General features: G+C 39.7%; 1 non-coding gene across 1 annotated transcript; it reads left to right on the top strand.

The window, feature by feature from the left end:
• The first annotated feature begins 5,890 nt into the window (after positions 1–5,890).
• LOC131254493 (small nucleolar RNA R71) lies at positions 5,891–5,997 on the top strand. The gene has a single exon (XR_009175605.1). It is a non-coding gene; the product is annotated as a small nucleolar RNA R71 (small nucleolar RNA).
• Positions 5,998–9,111: the final 3,114 nt, after the last annotated feature.

Here is a 9,111-nt window from a genome sequence, read left to right as displayed (position 1 = left end):
ATGTTGAATATGATGAAATTTTGAGAAATGATACATATGTGTCGTCTTTATTTTTAGAAATCCTCCTTGTGGAGCCCCGCTTATGGGACTTAGTATACGATAGTTGGAAGCCCTAAAATCGAAGTTCTACGGAAGCTGTCAACCAAAATTTGGTGTATAGTAATCACAGATTACCGACACTAGATTTAGGGTCGTGACAGAAGATGGTATCAGAGAATGATCTGGGAAATATCTGCATAAATCATATATTGTATTTACTATACATTGTTGCGTTAGAATTGTTAGGTTCATGCTTTGCGAAGTAGAGGAGTTGTATGGTTATTTAGTATTGTATATATTGTATAGGTTTACTTATTCTTTTTAAGCTAATTCGGTGTTTTATCTATAAGATGCCACCTAAAAAGAATTCTGTTCGGACTCCTCCAGTGCCACCCAAGTCTAAACAAACTCCTCTAGTGCAACCTAAGTTTAAATCAAAATCTACATCAAAATCTGTTCCAAACCTAGTTATACCTATTCCTATAGCACAACTTCAACAAATGCTGCAGACTATGTCAACTATAATGACTAATCAAAAGTAGCAATTTAGTTATACTCCTAAGACGTCAGCACAGGAGCGGGCCAGTGCTCTTTTTATGGATTTTAGATGTCTAGATCCACCTTGTTTTTCTGGCAAGCCAGACCCTATGGCAGCCGAGTTATGAAAGTCAGAATTAGAGAAACTTTTTCAAGTTATGGGTTATACTTCTAAGCAATGTGTTACCTTAGCGATGTATCAGTTGCAAGGAGAGGTAGAACAATGGTGGAAGTCAGTTATTCGTTCAGCAGATCCAAAATTTATGTGGACATGGGAAGCATTTAAAGACCAGTTCGATCATAAGTTTTTCCCGGTAGCGGTTCGTCGTTGTTAGAAAGCACATGAATTTGATTCTTGAGGAGTGATGGGAAGATAGTACCTAGACGAAAGAATCAAGAGGCTTTCCAAAGATATCAACGTGAGAGCGGGTTAGCACAAGAGTTAAACCAATAAAAGCAAACTATCCTAAAATAATGTAAAAAATAAACTAACCTAATGGTATAAAACCGACTAACCTAGAACAACATAAAGCAAACTACCCTAGTCCAGGAAACCTACTTATACCTCCATTAGACTAGGAGATCAATCCTGGCAAACAGGATCAGTCAAAGGCATGGACATGTCCTCTGCATCAAATTTCTCGACAAATGGCTTTAGGCGATGTCCATTTACTTTAAACTCATTGCCAATGTCTAGATTCTGAGGATAAACATTAACAACGGTGAAAGGGCTAGTCCAATGAGATCGAAGCTTACCCGGAAAGAGATGTAATCGAGAATTATACAAAAGGACTTTCTGACCAGGCATGAATGATTTCTGTAAAATATATTGGTTATGAAACGCCTTCATCCTGTCCTTGTAAATTCTCAAGTTCTCATACGCATCATTCCGGATTTCTTCGAGTTTATTCAACTGAAGTTGTGTAGCGAGCCAACGTTGTCCAGATTGAAATTCAGATTTTTGATCGCCTAGTAGACGCTATGTTCCAACTCCACAGGTAAGTGGTAAGCCTTCCTATAAACAAGTCTAAAGGGAGACATTCCAATAGGGGTTTTAAAAGCAGTATGGTAAGCCCGTAACGCATCGGTCAATCAGATTAATCAATCCTTACGGTCAGGGTTAACCATTTTCTCCAAAATGTGTTTGATCTCCCTATTGGAAATCTCAGCTTGCCCACTTGTCTGTGGGTGGTATGGGGTGCTCACCTTATGAGAGATACCATATTTCTTCATTAAACTCTCAAATAGCCTATTACAAAAGTATGAGCCCCCATCACTAATGATAGCTTAAGGTGTTCCAAATCAGAAAAGGCTGTTCTCTTTTAGGAATTTAATGACCGTGCGATGGTCATTATTCCGACATGGAATTGCTTCAACCCATTTAGTGACATAGTCGACGGCGAGCAAAATATATAGATTTCCAAAAGATTGGGGGAATGGTCCCATGAAATAGATGCCCCAACAATCAAATGCCTCTATGATAAGAATGAGATTCAAGGGTATCATATTTTGACGGGACAATGCTCCCAATTTCTGACAACACTCACAAACTTTGCAAAACTCATGAGTGTCCTTGAACATAGTGGGCCAATAAAAGCCACACTGAAGAATCTTGGTCGTGGTCTTTTTAGCAGAAAAGTGACCACCAGAGGCCTGTGAGTGATAGAAGGAGATGACACTCTAATGTTCATCGTTTGGCACACATCTCCTTAAGATTTGGTCTAGGCAATATTTAAACAAATATGGATCATCCCAGAAAAAGTTGCGCACCTCGGTGAAAAATTTCTTCTTATCTTGCGCAGTCCAATGTGTCGGTATGAAACTTGTGGCTAGATAATTAGCGATATTAGCGAACCAAGGTGAATAGGAGACTATAAACAACTGTTCGTCAGAGAACATGTCATTGATGTGTTGTCTTAAGGGAATCAGAGGGATTAAGGCGAGAAAGATGGTCAACTACTACGTTCTCTACTCCCTTTTTATCTTTTATTTTCAGGTCAAATTCGTGAAGTAGGAGGATCCATCTTATCAGGTGGGGCTTAGCATCATTCTTAGACAGAAGATACTTGAGCACCACGTGATTTGTGTAAATAATGATCGTGGATCCGATTAAGTATGACCTAAATTTATCCAAAGCGAATACTAAATTTATCCAAAGTGAACATTACAGCCAAGAGTTCCTTTTCCGTAGTCGAGTAGTTCACTTGGGTAGGATTTAAAGTCTTACTCTAATAATGAATAACATAGGGTTTCTTATCTTTTCTCTGGCCTAGAACCGCCCCAAGAGCATAATCAGACGCGTCGCACATAAGTTCAAAAGGAATGCTTTAGTCGGGTGGCTATATGATGAGTGCACTGGTCAACATGCCCTTAAGCTTAGTGAAAGCTTCCTGACATGGCTCAGTCCACTCGTATGGTGCATTCTTTTGAAGTAGATTACATAGAGGACGAGAGGTGAGACTAAAGTCCTTTATAAATCTTCTGTAAAATCCGGCGTGTCCTAAAAAGGATCACACATCCCGTATGTTCTTGGGTAGAGGTAGGTTAGAGATAAGATCGATTTTTGCCTTATCCACCTCAATTCCTTTGGACGAGATAATATGTCTAAGGACAATTTCCTTATGAACCATGAAATGACATTTCTCCCAATTAAGTACCAAGTTCTTTTCTTCACGTCTTTTCAACACACATTTAAGACTTTCTAAGCACTCACTGAAAGATGGACCAAAGACAAATCGTCCATGAAGACCTCCAAATATTGCCCCACCATGTCAGAAAAGATACTCATCATACATCGCTGAAAGGTGGCAAGGGCATTATATAGTTCGAATGGCATCCTTCGGTAAGCAAAGGTGTCATAGGAACATGTAAAGATAGTCTTTTCCTGATCTTCAGGGCCAATCTCTATCTGATTGTATCCCGAATACCCATCAAGGAAACAGTAATAGGAATTACCAGCTAACATTTCTAAGATCTGATCAATAGAGGGTAAAGGAAAGTGGTCCTTCCTCGTGATAGTATTCAACTTCCAGTAGTCAATGCACATTCTCCAACTAGTAGTAACTCTAGTTGGCACGAATTCATTATTGGCATTGGCTACGATGGTGATCCCGAACTTTTTAGGAACCACCTGAGTTGGACTCACCCATTGACTATCGGATATAGGGTATATGATACCCACATCCAATAGTTTAAGAACCTCGGCCTTAACCACTTCCTTCGTGTTTAGATTTAGTCTAGATTGTGATTGCCGAGTGGTCTTCGCATTATCCTCAAGATAAATGCAGTGAGTACAAATTGAGAGGTCAATTCCCTTGAGGTCCGCAATCATCCATCCAAGGGCTCCCTTATACTTAATGAGAGTAGATACGAGCATACTCTCTTGTTCTTTCTCAAGGTGGGCAGAAAACACCACCGGGTATGTCTCATCTTGACCTAAGTATGCATATTTCAAATCAGAGGGTAAAGGTTTTAGGTAAAGCTTCGGTGGGTTGAAGTTAGACGGTAGAGACACTTCATCAGTTTGGGGCAACTCTTTAAATTATGGCCTCCACCGGTTAACTTCAAGTACCGGCGCAGCATCAAGCATGGCACACGTCTATCTAATCATGTCATCATTAAAATCATGGGAGTGGGCCAAGCACGTCTCTAGAGGATCAGAGGATAAGGTAAAGGGTGTCCTATCTTCGATAAAAGTGTTAATCATGTTAATGTTGTGGAGATTGTCATCATCCTCTAATCGTCTGCCTGTGTAGAAAAAGATATTCATTTCTAATGTCTAATTCCCGAAAGACATACTCATGACACCATTCCTGCAATTGATAATTGCGTTTGAAGTAGCAAGGAATGGGCGACCAAGAATGACGGGAATCTGAGTGCTCATGTTATCAATGGGTTCGGTATCCATGATGATAAAATCTACAGGGTAATAAAATCGGTCAACTTGTACCAACACATCCTCAATTATCCCTCTTGGTACATGAACAGAACGATCAACAAGTTGTAGTGTGGTTAGAATGGGTTTTAATTCACCCAAACCTAACTGTTTGTATACCGAGTAGGGAATCAGATTAACGCTCGCTACCAAGTCAAGAAGTGCGTGCTCAATTCGATAGTCCCTAATTACACATGATATGGTTGGGCTACCGGGATCTTTGAATTTCTGTGGCACATCTTTCTTTAGGATGACACTTACTTTCTCAGTCAAAAAGATTTTCTTTTGAATATTCTGCCGTCTTTTAGTTGTACATAAGTCTTTTAGGAATTTGGCATATGAAGGTATTTATTTCACGGCATCCAGTAGAGGAATGTTGACCTTCACTTGTTTCAACACCTCTAGAATATCTTGAGAGTTAAAGAGGGGTTCTGGTGCAACCAACCGTTGGGGAAATGGAGCAACCGGCTTCCCTTGAGGTTCCAGTTCTAACTCTGGTGGGGCATGGATAGATCCATCTTCTTTGTCCACTTCCAGGTCCTTAGGATTTTCAGCCCTAACCAGAGTAGTTTTATCAATGATCTTCCCACTCCTAAGAGTGGTGATGAATTTAGCTTGCTCCATCTGATTTGAAGAGCTTGGGTCGCTAACTTCATATTGTAGTTTAGGATTGGGAAGAGGTTGAGCTGGGAAGCTCCCCTTGTTACCAATCGTATTTTCATCCTTAAGTCCTTGTATCGCTTTTGTAAGGTCTTGAAAGGCTTGTAGCATACCCTGATTGAAAAGCGCTTGCTTTTGAAAGTGTTTTAGAACCAAATCCTCTTGAGGTTTCTCTTGAGTTGGAATTTGATTTAGGAAACCTTGAGGTGTAGCGGTTTGTCCATTCCTCCAACTGAAGTTGGGATGATTTCTCCAACCAGGATTATATGCGTTAGAGGTGGGCCCACTGAAAGGTCCTTGGTAATTACTTAAGGCATTAGGTTGCTCATCAATACTTCTTGAAAGGCAGATATAGTTGGGCAATTTTCAGTAGTATGAATGTTGTAAGCACAAATTCCGCAAACAATTTCCTTAGCCTTATCCTTCTTTAATTCTATGGCCTCGAGTTTCCTAGTAAGATTAGCCACTTTAGCATTGATATCATCATCCTCTTTCAGGAGATACATTCTACCCCTTTCCTTGGAATGAGTCGGTCTAGACATAGTACTCAGTCTAGGGGAGACGTCCCATGATTATGTGTTCTCAGCAAGCTTATCAAAGTAGTCTCACACCTCATCGACATCTTTATTCATAAACTCCCCATTACACATCGTCTCGACTAATTGGCGCATGGGAGATGTTAGTCCATCATAGAAAAAGTTTGTGATGCACCACGTTTCAAAACCATGTTGTGGGCATGAACTGACAAGATCCTTGAACCGCTCCCAACATTGGAAGAATGTTTCATCTGCCCTTTGAGCGAAGTTCATGATCGACTTTCTAAGGGTGTTCGTCTTATGGTATGGGAAAATTTTCTTGATGAACTCCCTTGTCATGTCATTCCATCTGCCAATAGATTGAGGATATAGTGAATGTAACCATATCTTAGCCTTCTCTTTCAAAGAAAAGGGAAAGAGTTTTAACCTGACCGTGTCATCAGACACGTTAGGAAAGTATAAAGTAGCTATGATCCGTTCAAACTCTTTTAGATATAAATATGGATTTTCTTACTCAAGCCTATGAAATTTATAAAGGAGTTGGATCACCCCTGGCTTGATATCCATGTGTCCCGCATTCTCAGGAAAAACCATGCATGAGGGCGTACTCACCCCCGCCAGTTGTAAATAATCTCGTAAAGTACGAGGCAGGGGTGTTTGATGCACCTCATTCTCATCCTGAATGTCCCTCACTCTAGGTTGGGGTAGAAGAGGTTAGTTTTCAGCCATCACTTCAATTAACTCAGGGGATCTTGAGCAGTGTCTAGTCCTGCGATAGATAGTCAACCCCTCAACTAATCCTCCTTCAGTCAAGAGACGTCGAGTGTTGTCACAAGCCCACTTGGGCACGAAACACTTGCAACCCTCAATTCAGATTCTAATCCTAATCCTAAGAAAGGAAATAAAAAATCTAGAAAGAAAGAGAGGGTTGGAAAGAAGTTACCAAATTGGAGTCCCTAAGTTAAAAACCTGCAAAACAAAAGAAAACAATTTAGTTTCTAAAAATAGAAAGTCTAAAAATAGAAAGTAAACTATTTTCTTAAAAAAAAAGAAAGAAGAATTCTAAAGATAATCAAAAATAGAAATTTTTTAAAAACAAATTAGTAAAGCTCTAAACCTAAAAGAAAACCTAGAATTAAAAAGTTTTTAAAAATAAAATAAAGGAAAGATGACTTAGTTTCTAAATTAGAAAGAGTTTCTAAAAAGGGAAATTACTAACCTAGTTTCTAAAAGAAAAAGAAGTCCAGAATTAGAAAATTTCTAAAAATAGAAAACCTAAACCTAAAGTTAGAAATTTCCTAATCTTAACCTAATTCTAAAACTAGTCAATTTCAGAAAAACATAACCGTCAGTCCCTGGTAACGGCGCCAAAAACATGTTCACATCCCAAGTATAGGGTTGTGATGTAGTAATAATCTCGGTAAGACTGAGGTCGAATCCATAGGGACTAAACCTTGTACGTAATCTGAAAGTAACTCGAACTAGAACTAGAATAAGATAAAATCTAAATCCGGTGAATATGAGGGAATAATTGTGAAATAGTAAACTAAAACTTGTAGAATTTAAAGGTGGGAAACTAGGGATTCAGAGGATCCACTTGTAGAGATCAAGGAGATCTACGCTTGATTCATGAACTCAACTAGACTTCAAGTCCCATCTTCATCCAGTTGGAAGATATATCACTAAAACTCAATCTGAACTTCCTTTGATCTAGTTTTCAAAGAGGTGAGCGGTATGAGAATTAGAGTGGATTCCATCACAAAAATATGCCCATGAGACAAAGTAAACAACAGAATTAAACTAATTAACAACCAATCTGAAAGATGTATGAATGTCAGGAAGGATTCCATCAGCCAACTATGTCCAAGGGGCAATAGTGAACAACAAGACTTCCTAACTTTACAATCAAATAATGAAAAGGAAATACTCAAAGCTATCGCAGATCTATAATTTCAATCACAACAAACCATTAAAAACTAGAGGTATTTCTTATAATCAAAACCAGAATCAACATCAATTCATAACATGAATCAAAGATATAAAGTACCACCCATTACACCACAAGCTTCACCTCTTAGCCCTAGCTAAGAGTGGTTTTTATCAGGTTTTGGTGCGGTCCACTGTATCAAACCAACTTGTCGTTTATCCTGCATTTTTCGACGATCCGCGTGTATACGTGCACAAGGGGCCAAACAGCCACTTAGGCGAGGGTCATGCCCCACCTCTGAAGCGAATGGACGGTCCAAATTATCAAAATACATGATGGGTGGGGCCTACAATAAAAAATTGGACGGACGTTGTCCGTCTGGTGGTCGTCTTCAAGCAGGAAAGGGATTTGAGTCGGTCAGCGTGCGCTGACCGACTTTATGGAATTTGGTGCACAGCTGGTCCACGTGTACTGAGATGTATTTGGGAAATCTGCTCTATCCAACCTATTTTCCATATAATTTAAAGGGTTGAGACCAAAATTGAAGCATTTTTAGATACCAAGCGGGCCCTAAATCAGGATTTTAGGGGTTGATCTGTCCGTTGGGCCACTTCTACAAGGGCCCAATGGCTGAAATTTGATGTGTATGGTTAATTTATGATCCTCATACCATATGTAAAGTTTTAAGCCAATCGGATGGTGGGAACCCTGTGATCTTGCATTCTAGATGATTTTCAGGCCTCTTTAATGTGATAGACTTGATTTTCTCGAATATCTGGTGTGTAAATTCTTCGATCTCGGTCCCCTGGGGTCCGTCCCTTGACTTGGTGATTTATGAGCGATAAATCCATGCTTTTAATACCCTTTTCCAGTCCAGGCTCCTAAATACACCCTGCATCACAAACACGATTAAAATAGGGCGTTAAACGGTATCATGCTCGTAAAATCAGGTAATAACTACGATCTAGTATGCAATATTTGACCCTCAACATTTGCATCCTAGTTTGCGATCTTGAGTTAGAGGGTTTGAGTTGCCGACCCTAGAGGGAGTAGTAGCGAAGGCACAAAATTTTTAGTATGATTGGAGCCAACAACAAAGTACTCATCCATCTACTTCTAATCGGCAAAGGAAGAGGAGATTTATTTTAGAGAGTGGTAGTAGTTTTCAGTCCTTTTCACCCCCAACGAGGCCTGTAGTTAGATATGATAATGCAGTCAAACCGGATGTTAGATCCCCAATATCACCGTCTGTTACTCAGCGACAGTTTTTCGGAGCCTGTTATAATTGTGGTGGTGTAGGGCACCGTAAAAAGGAATATCCCAATCTGCAGAAACAGTAGCTATATCAACCACCTAAACATCAAAAGCCCAAGTAGTAAAGGCCACCATATAGGTCACAGTATAGGTCCCAACAAAAACAGCCTCAGCAGCAGTCACAGCGGCAGCAAGGTAGACAACCATTATCCCTTCAAACGCAA

The sequence above is a fragment of the Magnolia sinica genome, chromosome 8 (assembly GCF_029962835.1).
Source record: "Magnolia sinica isolate HGM2019 chromosome 8, MsV1, whole genome shotgun sequence".
NCBI lineage: Eukaryota > Viridiplantae > Streptophyta > Magnoliopsida > Magnoliales > Magnoliaceae > Magnolia > Magnolia sinica.
Note: the sequence above shows the minus strand (reverse complement) of the source record. Positions and strands in the feature narration are given on the sequence as shown.